This window comes from Pseudorca crassidens, chromosome 18 (assembly GCF_039906515.1).
Source record: "Pseudorca crassidens isolate mPseCra1 chromosome 18, mPseCra1.hap1, whole genome shotgun sequence".
NCBI classification, from domain to species: domain Eukaryota; kingdom Metazoa; phylum Chordata; class Mammalia; order Artiodactyla; family Delphinidae; genus Pseudorca; species Pseudorca crassidens.
Window position 1 is genome coordinate 68,703,890 of NC_090313.1, and position 26,657 is coordinate 68,730,546.

The following is a 26,657-nucleotide window of genomic DNA, read 5'->3' on the forward strand; positions in this document are numbered from 1 at the left end:
TAGTTTTCACTTGTTTTTTTCTGCAGCATCCATCCCTGCTGGGGAGCCCCCTGCAACATAAATCACACTGCCATTTTTGCTCCAGGGACGTTTGAAAGGGCAGTATGGCTTCTCCTAAAACACTTCAGGGCTGGCAAGAAAGCCCTGCCCACGTCTCCCCACCCCTCAACCAGGTTTTACTGAGGTATAAACAAGAGAAGAGATAGGAAAGGAAATCTCTTTCTAGCTCCTTCTAAGTCAGTCTTCAAAGCAAGATTCCTTGCTTTGCTAGAAGTGAACATCCACAAAATTTTCAAGCATTGGATTTGATGAAAAGCACAAACCCATTTCCAATCCAAATACCAGTGAGTTTTGAATCGCCTTCTCTGGGTGCAAAATATGGAGGGTGGACTTCGTTTGCATCCACACATTTTTGTCCTTTGAATTCAAAAGCTCTACTTGCTCTGTGCAAACGTGGCTGATGCTGACCTGTCCAAAAATGATAAATCACTTCTTGAAAAGCTTTTGGAGAACCTGAAGAGATCAACAAATTTTTTCGACTCCCATGACTAAGCCTCCTCAGCTAAAACAAAGTAAGAATATTGTGCAATTATTTAAGAGGAAATTCTGGACCTTTGGGACAGCCAGTCATATAATTTGGGCAAAAGTGGATGTAGGGCCCTGACATTTGCAGATAATTGTGCAACCCTCAGCTGTGTGAGCCAGCCCTAAGAGAGCGCCCACCTTCCATTCGCCCCTTTTCTCCCACCCGGCTTCACTTTCTGCCTCTTGATTAGTAATAAAGTGAATAAATCAAACAGACCTAGCTTGGCTCTCGTGAGCTATGTTAAGAGAAACAAATATGAAAACTGTAAAATACCAAAGTAAAGGTGTCCTCCCAAACCTCATTTCTCATTAAAAAAACAACAACAAAATAAAGAGACTCGTTCAGCAAACATGAGCTTCCAAACTAAGGCTCACTCCAGATGTTATTAAATATAAATATTTATAAGACCCATAAAGATCCTGGCTAAGCTCAATTGTGCCTTGATGCGGCAAATGTTTCAGATTCGGCTCTTTCACCGTTTGAAGCCTTTAGAAGGCAGGATACAGTAGAAGACGCATTACTGTTGGTGAGAGGAGGGGAGGTTCTCTTTTATGTTTTATGACCAGTTTTTCATTGAGGGGTATTGCTTTTCTCAGAAATCACTTCTCGAGGCCTGTCTTTTCCAAAAAGCCAGAAGAAAGTACATTTGCTGCAGCCCTGACTTCAAGGGCACTGTGTAAGGCACACACATGGTGAAACGTGCATCCTCCATGTGAACGGATGGAGGAAAGCCAGGTTCCCTGTGTTCTTTCCCCATTTCATGAACCATCTAGCAAGAGCCTAAAAGCCTCATTGTAATCATCCATTAAATGGGTGTGTGACCATTATAATACATAAAGCACATTTAGCTCATGTTTTAAAAATTTTGATTTGGTTAACAAGGGTGTGCTTTTCCACCCTTGTGTAGCAAACTCTTGGCTACACTATGTAAACAACTCCTTTGGTAACTTTTACAGGCATAAGCAAAAAAACTGTGGACATACAAGCTCTAATTTTATGATGAAACAGTTCAAACTACATGATCATTTGGACTCTAGGTTTAGAGTTTGGTCCTCCAAATTCTTGAACAGGGCTCGAGGTATGAAATCATTATTATTTTCAACCCACTTGTTTCATGGTAAGAAAAATCTGCCCACATGTCTTGTCTACCTATGAACTATGCAATGCCTTGCTTTCTAAAATCCATTTGGTTAAATGCATCGCATTAACACTTAACTTCCTGGTGCAGGAACTGTAAAAAGATTTATTACTTAACAGAATGATTCATCTGTGTATGCAAATGAAAAGAGCCTTGGGTTTCCCCGTTAGGATAGGTCCTAATCTGTGAAATAATTCCTGCTTCTTTGGGAAAGTCCTGATGCTCTTTTAGAGCCAACTGGCAGTGGCCTGTTCTGGACCCCATCTCTGCACTCCTGCATTTGGGGGTTCTTCCTGTTGCTGAGAGCTCAGGAATGGAGGCCATGGCTCTTCTCCAGCCCCTGGCTTTGACGGTTTCTCTGCAAGTTCTCTAGGCATGTCCACGCTAGCCCCATCCGACTCCCCACCCCTAATCTCACTGTTCAGTCCTTTTTAGCTACTGAACCTGACAATGAATGCTGACCCTGGGAACACTGAGCTCCTCAGTGGAGGCCTTCATCTGCTGGACGCATCTGGCAAGCGTTCCGTGCTGCTTACCTGGATTCCCTGATTAATGTAGATGTAAAGATTTTATCAAGGCTCCTAGTGGCCGGACTTCAAGATGTAATCACAAAATCAATCCACATAGACTAACTGGGCATAGACTTACTGAGAAGACATCCCACTATGTCAGGCACTTAATTAAGGCACTCTGGCTCCCCTGTCCCGATTGATTCTTTTCTTTCTCTAACAGGTGATGCCGCTCCTCTGGGTAGACACGCCATTCTCTGCTGGAGACCATCCTGCTTTTGGAGCCTTGCAGTTTGTAGGACGACCACCAGGGGGCACCTGCTCATCATCTCATTCCCCAGGGACTGGCCCAGGGACCAGAAAGATCCCTGTCACAGGCCCCCAGCGAGTTGAAGAGGCAGCTAACTAGGCCTGCAGCATCTGCTCTGCTGCAGTTTGTTTGCTGAGCCCCATGGTTTTTCTCTTAGCTTCAGGCATCCCTTGAAGATAATCAGAAACTCCTCCCCTCCCCTCTCTTTTCCTTTCCACTTAGGGCACCATAGTGCATGGTAGAGCCTGCTGCTCTGGCCTGAGCATATGGGAACACCAGCCAGGTTGGCTCGCTTGACATAGATGTTTCCTACTAGAAATTCAAAGACTTCAGAAATGGGGGTTATTAGCCGTGTAAAGCACCTTGTGAAAAGTAGCACAGATCAGAGATGATGAATTTACTGCCACTTGATGCTGAGCTAGGTCTGGGAAGCACTGCCTGGCTTTCATTGGCTGGGCTCATCTGGTGTGATCTTAGCACATTATCCTTTAATTCTGCAAACATTTGCCAGGCATTGTGCTGGGGATATATTTGTCATGGTTTAGTGATTACAGACTAGTAAGGGAAGAAAGTCAATGGGCCTATAAAACAGGGTGTTTGGGCAAGAGCTGGGGGTGAAAGGCTTTCAAAATAAGGCACTGTCTGACTCAGTCCTGGAGGATGAGCCACCTGGACAGTCCCCAGCTATCTAGGTAGCTATGGGCCAGAAACATCACTAGCAACTCTGGTGCCTGAGGGCCTGGCTGCAGAGGGGCAATTCTATTCCCCTGGAGCGACCAGGAGCAGGCAGGCTCCAGAGAAGGTCAGACCTTCATTCAGTCATTCAACATTGACCGAGCACCTACTACATGCCAGGCAACAAAACGAGTCACAATAAACCAGGCTGGGGAGGCATTCCTGACCACACAGGGAGGCTTCTCCCCTGTGGTACCCACGTTGGACACCAAGATCTTGACACCGACAGCTGAGCAGGATCCACCTGGTCCTCACTGTGAGAGACAAGCATCCTTGGAAGACTTCTTTAACTCAGATTCTTATTAAGCTGCCAAGAAGATTTGCTTGAAACAACTGACCCACACTTTGGCAAGAGAAGACAGTACACTACTCACTACCGTTTTTCCATGTCCTCACCCCTCCTCACAAAGGAGCCTCAGCCAGTGTGATCAAAATGACTCTGTCTCCAGCAGAGATGTTTTTCCTCCTGCCCTTGCTCGACTCTCCTATTCATCCTCTCTGGGTCCAGGCCATTTGCCGTCCTGGGGGACTGTCTCTGTTGGGCTGGCATCTTTGACATGGGTCCCAGCTACTGTCACCAGACTGAGTCTCATCTGTGAACATGGTGGTCTAAGAAATATACAATTTTAAATTTTTTCTATAACTTTATTTCTATTTTAATTTCGACCTGATGGTCAGAAACGTATTTTCCATTTATTCTGGGTTTCCTCTCCCCCTTTTCCCCAGGGTGGTATTAAAGCTCCATGAATTTGACTAATTTTGAGGGAGATTGGAGGGGATTTGGTCCTTCAGTCATCTGTCAATGAAGGTCCCATCTGTGGTGTCTACTGAGCCTGTCCACATAGCATCTCAGGTTCAAGGCTGCCTTTGCCAAGCAGAGACATAGCAGTGAGTTCCCTTTGCTGCTCCCATGGGCCCCAGCCTGGCCTGCAAACCCTCTCCAGGGTCTCAGCTTCTAGGACTGACTCTGTCCAGGAAAATGGTCAGGGCAGCCACCCCGGGACTCCATTCCAAGTCCTGTGGAGCATTTTTTAAAGACACTAGCGGGGGAATACACTTTCCACCCTTGAGGTTTTTTCCTTAAAGGAATTCCTTGTACCTTCAGGTTAGCTTTGGAGGTACAAAAGATATCCTTAATGGGTTTAGGCTTTGGGAAACCGTGAAGGAGGTAGCTCTTCCTTCTGCCTTCTACAATTTTTTTTTAAAAGTAACTTTATTTTCATCAACCTTATTTCCATTTTTTGTTTAAGAGTCTGGGGAAGAACAGAGGAACCATGGTGGTTCCTCCCCATTTGGTGGCCTGAGCAGCGGGAGTGCAGACCCATCTTCAGCGGCCGGCTGAGCGCTCTAGGCCTCGCTAGCGAACCACTGAGCAGGCACAGACGGCACCTCGCCTGCGCATCTGCCTGTGACCTCAGATCGAGTAGCAGTAAGGTGGGGAGCTGGAGTAGTCCATTCACCCTGACGTGCCTCCTCGGCCACAGCCCTTCCAGCAGTGACCTGCCCTGCCTGCCTGGTCTCTTTAGGAGCTCTGCAGAAGTAGAGATCAGGCATCACCTCCATGGGTGTTGACATGGGATGGTGCTTAACTTCCCCAGCCAGTATCCACCACATCAGACGTGCCGAGGCGCTCCCTTGTTGCATGGATGGCAATGTCCACATGGCACAAAGGTGGGGCTGTGTTATGTGGGGCGATGGGGCTGGTTAACGTAAGAGCCTCTGGGAGAGGCTGGCAGGCAGCCTAGGATCAGGAACCAGCAGAAGTCTTGGCTCCCGGAAAGCTGCCCAGATCAGATCAGATACCAGCACAGCTCACTCGCTAGTCGGTCTTCCTGGAAGATGTGACACTGACATCAGCCAGGTTTGCAATGGCAACAATGGCACAAGCTGCCAGCAGAAGCTACTCCCAGGTTCTCTTCAGATTTATGATGTAGAAGCCATCACTTCTTTTGTAGATGTACCGTTCCATTTAGAAGTTAAGGTGGGGGACTTCCCTGGTGGCACAGTGGTTAAGGATCCGCCTGCCAATGCAGGGGACATGGGTTCAATCCCTGGTGTCCCAGGAAGATCCCACATGCCTTGGAGCTGCTAAGCCCGTGCGCCACAACTACTGAGCCTGCGTGCCACAACTATTGAAGCCCATGCGCCGAGAGCCTGTGCTCCGCAACAAGAGAAGCCATCACAATGGGAAGCCCGCGCACCGCAATGAAGAGTAGCCCTCGCTTGCCACAACTAGAGAAAGCTCGTGCGCAACAACGAAGACCCAACGCAGCCAAAAATAAATAAATACAAACATACATACTAAGAAGTCAAGGTGGGTGCCACTTTAGTGCATTCCTGCTGTGAGAAATTTGAGGACATCTTTCTCCTTCATTTGCAGGACATCAAGGGCTCCTGACATGGTGAAAGTTTCCCTTAAGTTACCATGGGAACCCAGCACAATGCTGTATGGCTTCCTCTCTGGGTAGCAAGGCAAGGTGCTGTCTACATTTTTGCAATTGTGTCATCCACCCACCCCCACCCCAGGCCCTGCGGAATGTGGGGAAACAAGGGAAGGAGTAGGATTACCAGGAGAGAGATTTTTAAAATCAGTTAATATCTCAAAAATGTTATTCAACCACATTGAAGTTTTTATCCCTAAATGAAGTTCCAAGTTCACTTTAAGCACAGTCTTTCACCTTCCGTTTTCATCTGCTGCCTCAGTGTGGCTCCATTATATGCTCTGCAAAAAGTTTGCTTCCAGATTGACTTCTGGTCCCCCAACCCCATGCCTCTCTCTCTAATGCGAAATCTCAGCCCTTCTCTGAGGCAGCAAAGAGGTGGATATGATGTAGCTTGTTGGAAAAACCATAGAAATCTGTGCTCAGCTGATCCCCCATGAGCCCCAACTCAGCCACACATCTCTGGTTCAATCTCCACATACCTTCTAGGCTGCCACCACTTGGGAACATCACTGGGTAACCATTTCATACCTCCCGTGAAGGGGATTTACTAGGCTCCAGGACATCAAAGATGAAAGGCATAGACGGGCCTGCCCTCAAGGAGCTTCCAGTACAGGAGAAAAGGACACAGAACATGTGTTTCAACGTAAGAAAAGGAGCTCAGTTTTGAACATGCACTGTTTGAGTTGATTGGCAGAAATGTCTGGGGCTGTGGCTGCAGCCAGTAAGAGACAGGTGATAATTCAACACCAATATGGGTCAAGACCACCACTAGTAAGAAGAACTAACATATCTAACACTCTTTATGTCCCAGGCCGTGATGCCCTAATATCTTCACATGCATTATCTCTTTGAATGAGGTTGCAGTTATTATTATTACTCCTAATCAAAAGTGAGAAAACCTTACGAAGTTTCAAGAACTTCTCCAGGGCCTCAGAGCTGATAGGCAGGAAGGCTAGGGGTCAAGGTCAGGCTGAAGGGCTCTGAGTCCGTGCTCCTAACAAGGGTGCCACACGGTTTGACCACGTGACCATTTTGTTCCTTATGTGTCCCCTCTATTCTGTTGTGAACAGTTGGGGGAACAGGTGCCATCCCTTTTCTCTTGGAACATCTCAGAGCACAGTACACACGTGGCCTCTTGTCAGTGTCATTAACTGGCTGACTGCCGAACCCCCCAGCTTCACCATGCAGCCGTGAAATTTTACCTTAGAACTTCAATTTAATTCCACAAAATGTTTTTGAATATCTAAAGAAGGTAGGCGTGAGAGTGGGATTCAAAGATAAACAAGATGTGATCTCTTGCCTTGGGATAGTTCTGATCCGTCTGTGGGGAGGAGGGAGAGAGGAATAGAGAAACAAGCAAACCCAGCTCCGTGCCACAGTGCAGGGAGTGAGAATGTTCTGGGTTCCAGGCAAGGTTGCAAAGCCACCAAGACCCATGGGGAGCCTCTGTTAGGCTTGGTACAGGGCTGACTTCTGCACTGAGCATGGCAGGAAGAGTGCCTGGGACCCATGATACATTCCAGGGCCCTGAAACTATTCTTACTTTTCTTTTAAAATCAGAAAAAGAAAAAAAAAAGGTAATAATAATGAACCCAGCTTGGATTATAGTTGTCTTATACCAACAAAGGCATAAATAATATTATGTATTTACTTATTTTTATAGAGGTAGGAGCCCAGGAAAGCAAAAGTGCCTGGGACCCACGAAAGTCCTAACGTGGTTCTGCTACGATGGCCAAATCCTAGCCATTCTATGCACACTGGATTTTATAAGCTACAGAGAATTGTGCTCGGCTTTTAAGTGGATACTCTGAAACTTGTGACAATGTTTTATCAAGGATCTCAAACAGGGATTCAACATCTCAATGTTGAGGAAAATGATTTTAGAACCGTGAAACTTGGCCTTTATAAAACCAGGGAAAGAAGACCTAAATACAGCATCCCTTTCATAGACCCCAAATAGCATCACTTTGGGTCCCGATTCCTGGAATTAGTAAGAATTAGTTGCTAAGAAAGGGGCCTGATCTCTCTTCCTGCCTAATGAGTATGCAAAACATGAAGAGCAAAAGCCACGCTCTGAAAATAAATAAGTAATCCGAGCACGCTGCTGGAGACTCAGGAAGGGACCACGCCATCTCACCTGCTGAAATCTCACTGTGTGTCGGTGGGGGCCGTAGGCACACCCCCAGCCCACCAGAGCTGCCAGCTGGGGAGACAGACTCTTGTTACCAGCCAGGGCCTCCATGAGAAGGCTTGGGGGTCTCAGAGGAGGTGCGAAAGCTGGAGCCTAGAGCTCTCCAGAGGGATGGAGAGTGGGATGTAAGCCTCACCAGGGCACTGGTCCCAGAGGTGGCAGGAGGACAGTGCAGTCAGGGGAACCCAGAGACCTAGGGCCCAGCCCGGAGAGCTGCCTGCTCCCCCAACCCTCAAGGAATGGCCCTGGGTTTTGGGGGGGTTTTTGATAAATTTATTTATTTATTTATTTTTGGCTGCACTGAGTCTTCATTGCTGCGTGCAGGCTTTCTCTAGTTGCGGTGAGTGGGGGCTACTCTTCATTGCAGTGCGTGGGCTTCTCATTGTGGTGGCTTCTCTTGTTGCAGAGCCTGGGCTCTAGGCGCACGGGCTTCAGTTGCTGTGGTTTGTGGGCTCTAGAGCGCAGGCTCAGTAGTTGTGGCGCACGGGCTCAGTTGCTCCGCGGCATGTGGGATCTTCCCAGACCAGAGCTCGAACCCGTGTCCCCTGCATTGGCAGGTGGATTCTTAACCATTGCGCCACCAGGGAAGCCCCTGGCCCTGGGTTTTAAGCTTCTTTCAAAGCCACAACAAGGACTTGGAATGAGGGTGAGGGCAGTTTAGACAATACCATGAGGGTTAAGATCAGATGATGACTCATGCTTGCAAATGCTGACGGAGTCTACCTCCTACCTGAAGGGCAAAGTGACATTTCTCGCCCTTTCCCCCAAATAAATCTTCCCCAGGCAGCATTCTCTGAAGACCTCAAGGCCTGTCAAGAACTTGGCCCTGAGCTCATTGAAACCAACAGTAATTGCCAAATTTTGCAGATGTTTGCACTGACTGCTTTATGTTTTGCAATATTCCAGAGCTGTTCCCAAGTGACGCTCATCCATTCACCAAGTTAATGCTTAATAAGAATGATCTACAAAGAGTGAAAGCTCCAAAAGTTAGGGAGAGGGAAGACCGCCTCCAATGAGCATGGACGAGCAAAATAAATTAATAAATATGCTCAGTTCCCAATAGATTGAGGTGCAGAAGAGGGAACTTGTGCAGCAATTCCTAGGGAAAGAAAAAAAAAGAAAGAAAAAAAAAAAAGAAAGGACAACAATGTTTATTTATGGACACGGGCATGTTTCTTTTTCTCAGAAGTGACATGAGACCCCCAACTGGGCTTGGGAACGCTCCCACTGAACTCAGGCTGAGTTGAGATGAGTGTACATATGAGCTATACTTGAAATGTACATAGATGAGCCATACTTGAAACGTACATACATAGGCTATACCATCTATGGACTGTACAGGTGAGCTCTTACAGAAATACGCATTGATTCTATAGCCAAGGAGGGGTTAGTTCTCAGGGCAAGGAAAGTTTGGTTAACTCTGAAGGAAGCACAATGATTCCAAAGCTACGGAAATGGAATAACCATTCCTACTTTTTAACATGCCTTTGTCTATATCATCTTATTTAATGTTTGCAAAAATCCTGTGGGCACCAGATTTAGTTTCTCTACGAAAAGAGAGAGAGGTTAAAGGATTTTCTTGACAGTCAACAATTTAGTGGCATATCTAGGATTAAAAGACAGGTCTTTATTCCTTCCCAGCATTTGTATGAGGTATAAAATGCTAAATCTCCTTTATAGCTATAACATATTGCATGTTTTACATGTAGTGTATCTAATCCTCACCTCGATCCTGCAGAAGTGGTATTATTATCTTCATTTAAATATGGCAAAATTAAGGCTCAGGGAGAGAGATCACACAACAGACCTGAGGTCACAACTATTTCAACAAATATTAGGTTTTGTTTTGTGCCAAGCCAGGGACTTCTCAGCTACCAACCAGAGCAAGCACAATTCAGAACAGCAACAACAACAAAAATGACCAAAAGGTCTCAGACAAAACAAGATCAATTTTTAAAAATGTTTTTAAGGACAAAATAATCGTCTGATGCACCGTGGTTTTTTCATGCTAACAGGCTGAATTCCATGTAGGAATGGGAGCAATGCCATAATTGCATGGAAGGATTGCAGATGTACACAGGCTCGTTTTATTAATTAAGCAGGCCTGGATGCTAATTCAGTTGCTATGCACCAGAGCTCCTGGGAAATGCACGCAAAGGCAGAACCTTTAAGGAGATTTATAGATAATGCAGGTGGGAATTTTTGAAGAGAAGGAATGTGATTGCACAACCATGTTAGCACAGAATCCAGCTACTTAAAAGTCGTGTCCATGGGCTGTGCTATCCCCAGCCACATGCCAGCTGGAGGACTCGGGGAGGGATACAGGGAGTAATTATAATAGTGAGAGAGAAATTTTTCTTTAACTCAGGACCTACCCTCTTTGCAGGAACCCCAGCCTGCCTGTCCTCCCCCCTCCCCACCTCGCTAATCATCAGGCCCCCGGGGCTCCAGCAGACTTCCTACCTCAGTTCGCACCAGCTTCCTGCTGCCCCAGTTCTCCCACCGCAAATCGAGTCTCTGAACCTGCAAAGCTGCTGATGCTGCTGAGGCCTGACATCACCCTGCAGCTGGTGGCTGCCCCGGTTGACCCTCAGCTGCCCTGTTCCAGAAACTGGCCTCAGGGGCAATCTTGTCTTTAACACGTGGCCTCGTCTGTTCCAGGGGTCACAGAAGACTGCGCCCAGAGCTCACCACGTCTTATGGAGATTTTAATGAAACAGCTCATCTATTTATTTGTGTTGCTGCCTCTAAGGCCTGGGGCCATGACACCAGTCCCTGAGAGGGGAGTCCGGGGCACAACCGGGACATCACGCTTTCTGTCCAGTTGCTCAGCTCCTGACACTGACCCGCCATTCTTGCGTCAATCCTGTATCCTTCCCTCTGGTTTTCTCAGGCGCATCTGAATCCTGGGGTGAGTACCGTCTACCGTGCACCCTGCAGCACTGGCTAAACGTAAACACGTTTTCCCTGAGCGTTGGCAGCTCCACCAGAAGGAGGACAAAGGTCAGTGCAGTCATTCAGAATCTGATTAACATCAAGCCGCAGAAACACACCCCTGGATTAGATGCTTTCCCAAGCCACCCCTGCCCCTTGGACAGAGGAGCTATTCTAGCTGGTGTAGAAGAAGCAGCTTTGCTTAGCTCGCCCAGTGGGATGTGTTTAGTACCCACATTTCAAGTTGGGTTTTCCTATTGTTATTTTTTAATTACGTGTATTTTAAGAATGATGCTATCGTCTGGATTTTTTAAAAATGAATAGGAAAAAAAAACAGTTTTATTACACTGCAATAAAAGGAAAATGTTGCTTTTAAAAAAATCAGGTTTATGGAGGTATAATTTACATACAATAAAATTTATCCTCTTTAGTGTACAGTTGGATAACAAATATATACAGTGTAATCACCACAATCAAGTTTCCACTCCTTCTCCCCCAAAAAGCTTCCTGTGTCCCCTTGCAGTGAACTCTTCCCCCTCTTCACCTCCAGCACCACCACCCCAATCACTGATCTGTTTTTTGTCCTTATAGTTTTACCTTTTCTAGAATGTCATACAAATGGACTCATATACTGTATATAGTCTTTTGTGCCTGTTTTATTCCATCTAGCACAATGCCTTTCAGATTCATCCATGCTCCTGCAGGTACCAGCTGTTCATTCCTTTTTACTGCTGAGTAGTATTCCCTTATATGGATGCACTGCAGTTTGTATATCCATTCCCCAGTAGATGAATATTTAGGCTGTTTCCAGTTCTTAGCTATTGAGAATCAAGCTGCTATGAATATTTGTTTACAGGTCTTTGTGAAATCATATGTTTTCACTTATTTAGGGTAAATACCTAAGAGTGGGATTGCCAGGCATTGTCAAGCACATGTAGAAACATTTTTGAATGAGAGGGGAGTTTAAGAATGTTGTTGGGCATTTCATGGAGTAACATATCAAGGTGATGAATTTTAAGGCGAGTCAGTTCAGCTCTGGGCTCCATCCCACCTTCCAAATTCTTGAGATCAGTTGATTTACTGCCTTATCGGTCTAGACACAAAGGATGGGACAGATAACTTCCATTATCTGGTGGTTCCGCCACTTATCAATGGGCAAGTACATAAACTCACTATGCTTTTCTTTCCTCTGCTATAAAATGAGCATCAGCCTACATACAGAAGCTGGGAGCATTTTAAAAAGTATACACGTAAGATGTGTAGGAAAATACCTGGTGCATAGCAGGTACTCAATAAACAATGACTATTTAAAGTCTGGGGGAAATCAGAACTAGAAGTTAAACTGAAAGAGATTATAGCAGAAATCATTTGTCTTCCTAGAAAGCTCTATTTTGAATCAAATATGCTCACCAGATGACACGACAAATACATTTATTCATTTAACTCATATTCATGGAGTACCTGTTGAGTGCCAGGTGAGAGAAACAGGCCCAGTCCCTGTTCTTATGGAGCTTACAGTCTAGAAGGAGAGGCAGGCAGAATGAAAGGTGTGTGTTACATGTGAGTACAAACTCTAATGAGCTCAACGAAAGAAAAGGACAGGGGCTGAGTGTGCAAGTACCAGCCCTGCCTTGCATTGGGATAGCCCTTTATAGCTTCTAATTCCGCTCAGTTACTGACCTTGCATAAGAGGAAACGGAGACCAGCCCCTCCTGATCTCCTTCATGCCTTCCCTCCTTCATTCATTAATCATCAGCAAACATTTGCCTAACGCCCTTTAGAATCAGGTACCCAGGACATATACAGACAGGAATCAGACATTACTTCTCCTGCCAGGGAGTTTACAATCTCGTAGGGGATGAGACGGGGATGAATATACAGCGACAGCTCCACTTCCTGCTGGAACTGTTCTGACGAAAAGGATCATGAAACTTTGATGAATCCACGAGAGAGGCAGCTAAGCACCATTTCTGCTGGCCTAGATTTATCAATGGGATGATGCCACACACAGACTAACAGCACCAACATGCTGTTTTGGCTGAATGGGACCCACATACATGGAGGGCATTCTCCTTGGGGTCCCTATGGAGAGGTTAAAGCCCCTGGAGGAGGAGGCCGTGGAGCAACACAAGACCCATGATCAGTCCCCTCCCTGAAGCCAGATGGTGTTTGCCAGAGACTTTCAGAAGAAACTGTGTGAACAAGCAGCAGTGCTGCTGTGCAGATATGTAATATGTCTTGGAAAATAACAACTGTTTCAGAAAATTGGAAAGGTACTAACATGCTGAGAAGCCAATCCCAATGTGCAGGAGCCAGGATCTCTGTGGGAGTCACAGGGCCTGACAGACCTGCCCTTCTCTTGGGTCTCAGCCAGGTCCAGCCAAAGGCAGTGATTGGACAAACAGTAGAGTTCATATCCCCCGTGTGTCCAACTCTGGTCCTTAGGATTTCAGCTGTGCCTATGAATGCCTTCTAAGGGGCAGGCACGATGCTCAGTCCTATGGGATATCCAAGATGTAGCTATGAATCCTGTGGTTTTCAGGATTGTCCTGGGTTAGCCTAACTAATCAGTCGGAAGGCCCTAAAAGAAGACTCAAAACTCCCCTGGACCTGGACAACAGCTTCCACCTGTGCCTGTCCTGCTTCTGATTTCCCTTCCTAAAGGCCTCTGTATGAGCTTAGGCAGCCAATTCCTCATGATAAATCTCTAAAGGGTGTGTGTGTGTGCGCGCGCGCGCGCGCGTGTGTGTGTGTGTGTGTGTGTGTGTGTGTTATTGTTTCTGAGTGTGTGTGTGTGTGTGTGTTATTGTTTCTGAGTGTGTGTGTGTGTGTGTGTGTGTGTGTGTGTCCTACTGTTTCTGCTTGCCTGGTTGAACCCTGACTGGTACAACAAAAGACAGGATTTTGTGTTTGGGTTATTATTGCAGAGTCTGCTAGCTGTCCCATGTGTCTATTCTTTTCTCTCTTTATACTAGAATTCCTGGTTTTTAGCTAGGCTCATAGCCAGCCAGAGGTTCAAAATTCAAAAGGTAAGTATTGACCCAAGAGAAATAAGAACATATAGCCATAGAAGGATTTCTATGCTAATATTTGTAGCAGCTTTTTTCACAGTAGCTAAGAACTAGAAACAACCCAATTGTCCATCAGGTAGAGAGAGATATATGGACCAGGTATCTCTGTATATGCAGTATTACTCAGCAATAAAAAGGAAGAACTACTATTCACAAAACAACATGGATGAATCTCAAAATCATTCAAAAGCTAAGTGAAAGAAGCCAGTCACAAAAGGCCACATATTTACAAATCATATATCTGATAAGAAATTTGTATCCAGAATATTTATATAATTCTTACAACTCAAAAATAGACATGTAACCTAGTGAAAAAGTGGACAAATAACTCTAATAGACATTTCTCTAAAGAAGATATGCAAATACCAATAAACATGTAAAAAGATGATCAACATCATTAGTCATCAGGAAATGCAAATCAAAACCACGAGATACTATTTCATATACACTAGGGTGGCTAAAAGAAAAAAGACAGACAATAACAAGTGTTGACAAGGATGTTGAGACACTGAGAATGGAACTTCTGGGAACTGAGTACCTTCCCCAAGGCAGAAAGAAGTGGGGTTACCAACAGAAATAGGGAATATTCAGAGGTAGGAGATCCTTTATACTCCAGAAGAGGAGGGACTCTGAAGGAAAAGTCCTCAGACAGCTGCTTCAGGTGCTGTCAAGAGGTCAATGAGGATCCAGACCAGTAAACAAGGGCATGAACCAACCAAGTCATCAATGTCCCCCAAGAGAGCCCCACTGGCTGCACCACACTACCATGACTTGCAGAGTTGCGGAGTCACAGGAGAAGGAAGAAGAGCTCGAAGAAGTAGTGGGATTGAGTGCAGCTCTTTAGGAAGACCTGAATGTATTTCTGGGAACAAACAGCCTCCCCAGAGTGAGTGCAATGGGAAGAGGCCAAGAGCCAGGAGAATGGGGTAGGCTGGATAAGGAGTAGGGTTGGGGGTCTCTTCCAAACTACAATCCTTCCTCCTCTTTCTCTGGTAAGAGTTAATAACAGACATCTTTGCTCAGAATATTAGGAGGCTTTGTTTCTCAGGCTTAAAATCCCTTTGGTGTGATAATAATAATTATCTGATTTATTAGAGGTATAACTCATTGGATATAAGCATGAAATGGTCTTATTCTTCCTAGTAACTCCCCCTTGATAAGGTCCATGTTGAATCCTCCTTTCTCACTAAGGGCCAGGTCCCTTCCTCACACCTTTTGGACCAGATTGCATAAGTTTCCATCATTCTCAGTTACTAAAATAGTTTAACATTGGCATTTAAGATTCAGTCTTTATCATTTAAAATGTCTTCATTTTTGTACTGGGGCTATCACTGCTTTAAGTGGAGGAGGGGATATGATCTGGCTCTGAAACTCCTCCTCTCCAGTGAGAGCTGGCTCCCCTCCCCCATCAGAGCAGGAGGGAGGCAGAGTCTCTCCTGGTGATTGTCATGGGGATGTGCCCCTGGCCTCATGTAGCTCAGTCTGGTCCTGTTTGAGCTGCGGGCAGCCTCACCTAAGGTGGTTACCTCCAGGTAGGCAGTGCAGGGGTTCTTCCTGCAGAACTGTTCAGTTTCACCTCCATCTCTGAGAATCATTCAGCCTCATCAGCAATACCTGCTCCCCACCCATTCTCCAGATGGGGTGTCCCATTGACCTTGAAATGCCCCTGGCTCTTGTGCCTCCAATAACCTCTGTGCTCCTCCATAGCATGGAAACCACTGGGCTCCTCTTCCACAACCTATGACGGCCATGAACTTCATTTTGTAATCCAGGTTGGGCTTCCAAAGAAGCAGCGTTGCCAGATAAAATATAGGATGCCTGGGTAAATTTGAAAATTTCATAAAAACAATGAACCGTGTTTTAGCATAAGTATGCCCCATGCAATACTGGAGACATACTAACAAATTATGCATTGTTTACCTGAAATTCAAATTTACCTGGCATCCTACAGTTTTATTTGCTAAATCTGGCTACTGTACTAAGAAGCAAACTGAGATGGAGAAGGAAGTTTGCAGGGGGTGGGAGTGGGAGTGGGGTTCTCAGGATCAACACTGTGGGGGAGTGAAGCCAGCAGAACTGGGCAGAGAACAGAGAAAAAAGTTCAGCTGCGAGGCAGTCACAACAAAGACTTCAGCCAACCCTCCAGGGAGCTCTGGAGCTGGGATGATCCTTCAGAATTGCCCCACATGTAGGAGAGGTGGCTGGGGCTTTATTCTCCCAAACTGACAAGTCACTGGCTGTGGGCTGACCTTGGAAGGAGGCATGACTTTGGGCAAGGCTGGGCTCTTCTGCAGGAGAAAATCCATGCCTGGGAGGCTCAGTTGGGAGCTGAGATATGTAAATTTCACCTCCATCAAGTGGAAATCAGGTGCCTTTGGAACTGCACAAAGGGTTACCCTAGATCAAACAGCAACTAGTGGCAGGAGAATTCGAATCCTCATGAGGACAAAGGGCAAGAGCCAGAGTGAAAAGAAACGGCACTGCAGCAGACTGGACTATATTAGTGACAGACACAATGATTTTGTTTCAGCACAACACCCTAATCAGTCGTATCATGGGAATAAATTGTTCGCGAGGACTTTGCTTTACGCTAGTTAAAAACTGTAAGGCTAAAGCTTTGTACGGAGTTTGGGCTCCAGCAGAGTCCTCTCCCTCTAACAGAGGTGCGTGCCGAGCTCACGGTCCAATCCGGAAGCAAGGCTGAAAACCACAGTAGGCTATGCCAGGTACTGCTTCTCTCTGGAAGTGTGGCCCCCACCCCTCTGCCAGCACCAGCCTGTCCCCATCCCGGTGCCTTCACCCTGTCCCCCTTCTGCTCTGTTCTCCTCGCTCCTCCTGTGTCAGCCCCACCACCCACTCACTTCCTTGCTGCTCACTGGCTCCCACGCTCTGGGCAGGACCTGTCCTCTGACACACTGGACATGATTTTGGCTTGGCTTTGGCTAAGGTCTCCGAGGCGGCGCCTCCTCCTCTGGTGTCCTGGAATACCCTGCTTCGCTTCCTACACCCCTGCTGGGTCTGCCACTCACGCCCCTGGCCACACCCAGGTCTTGTCATCACCAAGGGGCTCCTCAAAGACACCCCACACTCCCTCCTCCCACTCGCTGGCCGCAAGCCCTGATTTTCCATTCTCTCCCTCCCTTCCTCCCCGGGGCCTGTTCCCTCAGCCTGTGGCCCGGGTCCCTCCCTAGACCACAGCTCATCACTTCAGCCATGGTCTCACCTCAGCCTCCACACCCCTCTTTCTTCCACCCACCCACCTGCCTCCTCCCCTCTCCCGGGCCTGCTGGGGGCTGCGGGAGGAAAGCCCGCCAGATCTCACGGCAGAGTCAGAGCCCCCATGGTTGGCTGCTCTCTCAAAGCCCCTCAACAGACCTCTTCCTCCTGAGACGCTCCCCCTCACTCCTGCAAGAATCTATCCAATCCCTGCTGCCCGCCACACCTCCACCTCCCAGGCGACCTCGCCTGCTGCTTCAGAGAAAATGTGGAGGCCCTCAAAGGAGACACCTCAGCCTCCTGCCAGGCTCCCTCAAGCTCACCCACACCTCGGCCATCCTCGCCTCTTCCCTCTGGTCTTGGAGGAAGATAGGACCCTCCCTGTGTGAGATTCCACCTTCCACCTGGACTCCAATCCTCTCTCCTCCACGCCTTTAGTCTCCTGCTAATGATTTCCTGTCTCACCAAATCACTTCCTTTCTGCTGGCCCTGTCTTTTCTGATGTACAAACATATTCAACAAGACCCTCTATGGCTTTAAAATAAATGATCAATGGACCCTAAACTTCCAAGAAGCGCCGCCAGGTCTCTGTCTTGTTGGCATTCACATTCCCAAAGAGAATAAGTGACACTTCGAGCGTCCACTTTGACGTCCTCCAACTACAATTCAAGTCTCAGAAACACAACTCCTGCTGCCACCACTTCCCAGCGATGTCTAAATCCTGGCCCATTTTCATCTCCACGTTACTGGTGTCGCTTCAGTTCTTGGTTCCGCTGACTGTTCTCCCTTGAGACTCTTTCTCAGGCTGCTCTCTCTCAGGTTCCTCCATGAGTGACTGACCCTCAGCGTTGTCAAGGGTCAGCTCCACCTTCTTCCCTCCTCTTCCTGCTCATGCTCATTCTCCCAGGGCTTAATCCTTTCCAAGCAGGCCCATGACTCCCAAAGTGTCATCCAGCGAGCCCTCTCCTGGGAGCTCCAGCCCAGACACCCAGCTGCTTCCTAGACTCGCCGCCTGAGCATCCCAGATGGGGGGCGGTTCCTCAAACCAGCACAGCTTTAACCCACAGATCTGCTCCAGGCAGGTCCCCTGGTTCAGTATGTGCAACACCCTCTACCAACGGCTCATAACCAGAAACCTCAGGAGTATATTTGATTCCTCCCTCTTTCTCCTTCTGTATCCCATCTGGACAGAAAACTAATACACCAGATAGCTGGCCACCACGTGAGGGCAAACAAGATGACACTTTGAGCTTCTTAAGCAATATTTTTATCCTATGAATTTGCATCTGAACATTCATTGTAGTGTTCACTCATTCCTTCCCTCACTTGTTCATCCAGCCACAAACCAGAGCTGAATGTCTTCCACGGCTGGTACTGTGCTCAGCACGGGCTGGTGCTTTCACGGTCCTCCCTGCCAGGGGCAGAGAGACCTGGAAACGAGATAACTGCCTGTGTGGACAAGCTCAAGGGTGCTCAACGGATGCAGACAAGGGAGACGCACCATGGATAATGCGCTTACAGACTCGGGGAGTAAGGGTGCTTCTCAAAGCAGAGTGGAAACTCTCCCAGCTAAGATGTCTTGTTCAACACTGAGGTCCAAGAGTCTAGAAAGTGTCTGGCATGTATGTGGTAGATGCTCCTTAAATATCTGATGAGCCAGTGAGTAAAAAAAAAAGCGTGTGTGTGTATGCACATTATAATCCATAGAATTAAGAAACCAGGAGTTCATACTGACATAAAGAAATAATTGGATAAAAAAATAAATAGGGGGAAAGGACAGCTCTTCCTTATGGTAGAATTGCAACTACTAAAGGTAGATGGAATGATGGAAATAGGAAATCATCATTCAACGGAACCCCAAAGTAACAACTGTTCCAGGCAGGAATCAGCAATGAATGCTAAAATTTATGGATGAAATTTGATGAGATACAGGATATTTACGTATTCTCCGTGTATCTCCCCACAAGGCACTTTAATTACAAATGACAAAATAATAACTTTACAGTTAAGAAACCCAGCAGACATCATTTTATCCAAGTGATCGAAGTTAGTACTACCAATGATGGAACATATTACCACTATGTATCTCCTGAGGATATGATGCCCTCAAAAGGTACATCTCTTCTGTGGCATTACTTTTAATTTTAAAATTTTGAACAGCTTTATTGGGGTATAATTCACACATGCAAGTGAATTATTGGCTATTACGAATAATGCATCTCTGCATATTCACATACTTATTTTTATGTGGACATGTTCTAATTAATATTGAAGAGATTATGGATATAGATATAGATAACACACACATACACACATACCCCTAGGAGTGGAATCGCTGGGTCATATGGTTATTTATAACTTTATGTTTAATATTTTTCTAAAGCAGATGCACCATTTCACATTCCATCAGCAATGAATGAGGGTTGTGATTTCTCCATACCCTTGTCAACACTTGTTACTGTCTTTTATATTTTATTTTAGCCATCCTAATGGGTGTGAAGTGACACTGACTAATGATGTTAAGCACCTTTTTATGAGTTTATTAGCCATTTGTATATTTTCTTTAGAGAAAGGTCTATTAAAATCCTCTCTCGGGACTTCCCTGCTGGCGTGGTGGTTAAGAATCCACTTGCCAATGCAGGGGACACGGGTTCGAGCCCTGTTCTGGGAAGATCCCACATGCCATGGAGCAACTAAGTCCTCAAGCCACAACTACTGAGACCATGTGCCACAACTACTGAAACCCACGTGCCTAGAGCCCGTGCTACACAACAAGAGAAGCCACTGCAATGAGAAGCCTGCACACCGCAACAGAGTAGCCCCCGCTCATCACAACTAGAGAAAGCCCGCACACAGCAAAGAAGCCCCAAAATAAATAAATAAATGAATAAATTTATTTAAAAAAATCTTCTGTCAATTATTTAATTGGCTTACTTGTCTTTTTATTTTTGAGTTGTAAGGGTTATTTTTATTTTCTGAACACAAGTTCCTTGTCAGATATACAATTTATAAATACTGTCTCCCATTCTGTGGGCTTTTTATTCTCTTGATTGTATCATTTGCAGCACAAAAATTTTGAGTATTGCTAAGTTATTTATTTATTATTGTCACTTGTGCTTTTGATGTCCTATCTAAGAAACCATTGCCTAATTCAACGTCATGAAGATTTACTTCTGTATTTTCTTTTAAATGTTTTATAGTTTCAGTTGCTTTTACATTTAGGTCCATGATTTTCTTAACTGTACAAGGTAGGGGTCCAACTTCATTCTTTTCCCCATTTGAACTGTCTCAGCACCTTTGTTGAAAATTAATTGACTATAAGTATATGGGTTTATATCTGAACGATTATATTCCATTGATCTTGATTACTCAGTCTTGATTACTTTATCTTTGTAGTGAGTTTTAAAGTTGGGAAGCATGAGTCCTAAAATGTTTTTCTTATTTTTCAAGGTTTTTTTGACTGTTCTGGGTAGCTTGAATTTTCATATGAATTTTAGGATTAGCTTGTCACTTTCAGCAAAGTAGCTAGCAGGTCCTAGAAGATAATATTGGAAAAAAACTACATAACCCTGAATATTTTAATGACTTTCTAGATACAACACCAAAGGCATGATCCATGAAATAAATAACTGATAAAGCCAGACCTCATTAAAATTAAACATTTCTGGGCTTCCCTGGTGGCACAGTGGTTGAGAATCTGCCTGCTAATGCAGGGGACACGGGTTCGAGCCCTGGTCTGGGAGGATCCCACATGCCGCGGAGCAACTAGGCCCGTGAACCACAACTACTGAGCCTGTGCATCTGGAGCCTGTGCTCCGCAACAAGAGAGACCGCGATAGTGAGAGGCCCGCACACCGTGATGAAGAGTGGTCCCCGCTCGCCACAACTAGAGAAAGCCCTCGTACAGAAACGAAGACCCAACACAGCCAAAATAAATAAATAAATAAATAAATTCCTACCCGCAACATCTAAAAAAAAAAATTAAAAAAAAAATTAAACACTTCTGATTTGCTAAAAACAAATGTCAAGAGAATGAGAAGACAAGCACAGACTGGGAGAAAATATTTGCAAAAGACACATCTAATAAAGGACTTTTATCCAAAATATCTGAAGAACTCTTAAAACTCAACAATAAAAGAGCAAATAACCCAATTGAAAAATGAGCCATAGACCTAAACAGACACCTCACCAAAGAAGGTATACAGATGGCAAAAAAGCATAGGAAAGGATGCTTCACTTCCTATTGTCATCAGGAAAATGCAAATTAAAACAGTGAGATACTACTATGCATCTGTTAGAATGACCATAATCCAGAACACTGACAACACCAAATGCTGGCAAGGAGGTGGAGCAACAGGAACTCTCATTCATTGCTGGTGTGAATGCAAAATGGTACAGCCACTTTGGAGGACAGTCAGTTTCTTACAAAACTATACATACTCTTACCATATGATCCAGCAACTGTACTCCTTGATATGTACCCACAGGAGTTGAAAACCTGTATCTACACAAAAACCTGCATAAGGATGTTTATAGCAACGTTATTAAGCACGGCCAAAACCTGGAAGAACCAAAGTATCCTTCAGCAGATGAATGAATAAATAAGCTGTCATATATTCAGACAATGCAATATTATTCAGTGTTAAAAAGAAATGAGCTGTCAAGCAATAAAAAGAGTCAGAGGGACCTTAAATGTGTATTACTAAGTGAAAGAAGCCAATCTGAAAAGGCTTCATACTATATGACATTATGGAAAAGGCAAAACTATGCAGACAGTAAAAAGATCAGTGATTGCCAGGGGTTGGAGGAGTAGGGGTGGGAAGGCATGAATAGGTAGAGCACAGAGGATTTTTAGGGCAGTGGAAATACTCTGTATGATATTATAATGGTGGATACATGTCATTATATATTTGTCCGAACCCACAGAATGTACAACACCAAGCCTGCATTATAATGTAAACTGCAGACTGAGTGATTATGATGCGTCAATGTAGGGTCATCAGTTATAACAAAGGTACTGCTCTGGTGAGGAATGTTGACAATGTAAGAGGCTATATATGGCGGGTGGGAAGGGCAGAGAATATATAGAAAATTTCTGTACCTTCACCTCGATTTTGCTGTGAATCTAAAGCTTCTCTAAAAAATAAAGTCTTAAAAAAAAAATAAACCATGAGGGATTCAGTAGATATTGCATTGAAACTGTACATCAATTTAGAGAATGTTACCATCTTAATGATGTCAAGTCTTCTAATCCATAAACATGTCCTTCCATTTATTTAAATATTCTTTAATTTTTTCAACGTTTTGCAGTTTTCAGTGTATATGTATTGTACCATCTCATTAAATGTATACCTAAGTACGCTATCGTAAGTGAAATTGTTTTCTTAACTTCCATTTTCAGATTGTCCACCGCAGGTGTATAGAAATGCAGCTGGTTTTTGTATATTATTTTTATGATGAAAGAGTGTTGGATTTTGTCAAATGTTTTGTTTATGTCTGTCAAAATGATTATGTGTTTTCTGTTCTTTATTCTATGGTTTATTACATAAATTGATTTTTATATGTTGAGCCAACCTTGCATTCTTAGAATAAATCCCACTTAGTCACGGTGTATAATTAAATATGTTTCTGGATTTGGTTTACTAATACTTTGTTAGGATTTTTGCACCTTTATTCATAAGTAATATTAGTCTGTGTTTTTTTTTTCTTCAACTTGTGATATCTTTGGCTGGTTTTGGTACTGGAGTAATTCTGTGGCAGTCTTGCCAAAAATGCATAACTAACTTAATGATGAAATAACATCAGACATACCTAAATTGAGAATGACTACATAAAACAATTTGCCAGTACTCTTCAAAAGTGCGAAGGCCATGAAAGATCAAGGAAGCCAGAAAAATGTGGTCCACAGTAAACTGACATAACAACTAAATGCAACGTATAATGGTAGATTGGAAACTGTAACCCAGAAATGACATCAGTGGGACAATTATTGAAATCTGAAGTAGGCCTGTAGATTAGATAATAACATGGAATTGACAGTAAATTGACGTAACAACTAAATGCAACGTACAATAGTAGATTGGAAACTAACCCAAAAATGACATCAGTGGGATAATCACTGAAATCTGAAGTAGGTATGTAGATTAGATAATAACATGGAATCAGTGTTATTTTTCTGATTTTGATAATTGCAGAGTTTATGGAAGATGTTAACATTTGGGGACTTCTTTGTACCATTTTCCCAACTTTTTTATGTGTGAAATTATTACAAAACGAAGAGTCAAAAATTATCAAAAAAAGTTTTTAAGCATATGTGTCTGTGGTGTCCTTGGTTCAATGAGAGAAAGAATGTATTTGAGAAGCAGGGAAGCATGAAAATCAAGGTCTGGGGTTTACTATTTCTGGCAACTACATGTGGCTGAGTGTTTCTGGAATACAACGTGTGGGGAAGGGGATGGGACTAATAGCAGTGTGGACATCCTGAAGGCTGTGGGGGGTTGTGGGAGGACTGGGCACTGGGAGACGAGGGGAGACTGGGGAGAGAAAGTGATACAAATGGAAAGAGTTACAAAGATTTGCTGTGAACTTGCAAAGAGAAATTTTGCCCAGGGATGTTATAGTCTCCTTAGTTTTTTTGTAGATTTTAAAAAAATCTAATATTGGAAAGGAAAATTAAAAGGCCAAGTTTTGTATCTAGAACAACAGCAATGCTCAGCCCCCAATTCAACCTCAGAGAATTGAAGCGTTTACTCTAGGGGAAAGAGTTAAAATGAAATGTGTATATATGTCAATAAATAGATAACTAATGAGAACCTACTGTTTAGCACAGGGAACTCTACTCAATGATCTGTGGTGACCTAAATGGGAAGGAGATCTAAAAAGAGTGGATATATGTATATGTATAACTGATTCACTTTGTTGTACAGCAGAAACTAACATAACATTGCAAAGAAGCTATACTCCAATAAAAATTAATATAAAATTTAAAAGTGAAAATATAAAATAAGACAAAAAGACCAAAAAAAATGAAATGTGGGCTTTAAATGCATTACCACAGGGAGGGCTAAGATGGGGAATTTCTTCACCATGCTAATGAGATTGAACTAAAGGGTCTGAAGATCCAGTTTTTAGGAGCTGAAAGTCCTTTTATTGAGGATGGAGGAGCCTCACGCTGGCCTCCAGGAGAGACTTGAGAAAATTTCTGTCAAAGAAGAACTGAGGTAAACTAAGTCTGGGCTGTGGCAACTTCAAGGAAAACAATTTGACTAGAGAACTAAGAAGCCAAAGGGAATCAGAGCCTGTAACAGGATGGACTGGGCAGGGAGAAAGAGAAGGAGCAAGGGGGTGTCTCCCACACAGCCAGGTCCCTGGAGTTTCAGAGACCCTGGAGAAAAGGTTGAAACAAGCTTACATGCATTTAGCAGTATTTTAAAATATCTACATCCAATAATTTTTTTTCCACCAGTAACATTTCAACCATATCTATTGGGTTGAACCATATGAAATTGACAAGTCAGCTGCAGCGAGTTGTCAGGGCGATTGGATGTTAATATAAGACTAGAAATGGTCCAGGTAGGACACAGAGGGATGCAGGCAAGAGACAGTGAGAGCCTGAACTGAGGCTGAATCTGCTTGGTGGGTGGAATCCCCAGAACCTGGCTCTTGATTGGCTGTTGAAAGCTGGGTAAATGGGAGGCAAAGGAAGAGGAGGTTCCAGAGCGAAAGACCAGTGTTACCAAATACTTCTGCCAGGAGACATGGAGACTGAAAGATGTCCAACAGATCTGTCAGTGGAGCTCTTGGAGACTGTTTTATTAGTTGCCTGTAGCTGCTGTAACAAATTGCCGCGAACTTGGTGCCTTAAAACAATACACATTTATTTTCTTAAAGTTCTGGAGGCCAGAGGTCTGAAATGAGTCTCACTGGGGTCAAGTCAGGGTATCAGAGGGCTGCGTCCTCTGGAGGCTCTAAGGGGAAAATCTCTGGGGCTGGGGGTGGGGAGCTGCTTCCTCCAGTTTCTAGAGGCTGCTGATGTTCCTTGGCTGGTGGTGAAATTGATCACTCTCATCTCGGCTTCCACCTTCACATTGCTTTTCCTTCTTCTGTGTCAAATTTTCCTCTGCCTTGCTCTTACCAGGACACATGCGATGACATCCAGGGTCCACCTAGATAATCCAGGATAAGCTCCCCATCCCAAGATCCTTAACTTAGTCACATCTGCAAAGTCCCTTTTGCCATGTGAGGTCACACCCACGGGTTCCAGGGATTAGGATGTGGATATCTTTGGGGGCTAACACTCAGCCTACTGCAGAGACCTTGGCAAGAATATTTCCCCGCAGGAGCTGGGGGTGTGGCAGCAGAATGCAGAGGGCTGACATGTGGCTGGGGCCCAGTCTGGATGGCTCATCTGAGACCTTGAGGGAGATGCCACACCCTGAGGATGGACTAAGGATCAGGAGTCTGCATGGGAGAGGGAGAATTAGCAGTCACAACAGGCAGAAGGGAGTAGGAAAGAGTGTGTGGTGAAGCTCAGCGTGCAAGGAGATTCCAGAAGGAAGAGTCAACGTCATCAGGCACCACAGAGAGGACAAGCGATGGACTGAAAAGAACCCACTGCCTTTGGTGGTCAGTGGTCGTGCATAAACTGCCAGGGCAGGGGAACAGCAGGGTGTAGCTCAGGGAAGTTCACTTACAGAGGCCCGCGTGGGAACACGAGGTGAGGACGTGGAGACAGGGACAGAGATTATTTCTGAGGAACTTGGCTAACATGAACATAGGAGCACAAAGCACAGTCAGGAGAAGGATGAAGGGCCCCAGGCTGTTAGGGATGGAGACAACCCCAAAGCCTGTGAGCAGGCAGCCCAGCCTTCAGCCTTCCAAGCAGCCAAAGATACTGATGGACAAGTTATGGTCCTGAAAACTTCCACCCTTACTGCTAAGACATTCTACTATCTTCCATGTTTAGATTCAAAAGGTCTGTAACCAGAGCATAAAATGACCATGAAAATTCTGAGGATTTTCAGGTCTTTGTGTGGTACCCTCTGCACAGCCCCGGATAATTAGGAAATGGAGCACTTGCAAGCGTGGCTCCCAAAGACGGGATGCGGTTTCACCTCAAAAGGATGAAAACTCCCTTTTCTCCGGGCAAAGAAGTTAGTAAGTCAGGGAAGAGCTCTTTCGAGAATAAAAGCTCTCAGTGTGCCCCTATATGGGAAAAACACCTTTCTTTCTCCTTCCAAACGCCCTTCCCTTCTTTGAATTGGGGAGGGCATGGCAGATGTTTGAAAGATAATAGGATATTCAACTTCTCTCGTTAATCAGGAGAAATCACAATAATCTGATCTTGCCTTTCTGGGCTTAGTTTTCATTGTGCCTTTTAAAAACTGAAACAATTCTCGTTTTTTTAGTTTTATATTCCTTTCTCTTTCTTCTTCCCTGGGTTTGTTTATCTCTCCTGTTCTGGGAGAGCTTTTTCTTGGGTTGTGATGGTTTGCGTTGTACTTTCACCTCCTTCTGCTCCTTT

General features: G+C 44.8%; 1 pseudogene; it reads right to left on the bottom strand.

The window, feature by feature from the left end:
* Positions 1-4,506: 4,506 nt before the first annotated feature.
* On the bottom strand, positions 4,507-5,679 carry LOC137211077 (small ribosomal subunit protein uS2-like; annotated as a pseudogene).
* Between the last annotated feature and the right edge of the window lie 20,978 nt (positions 5,680-26,657).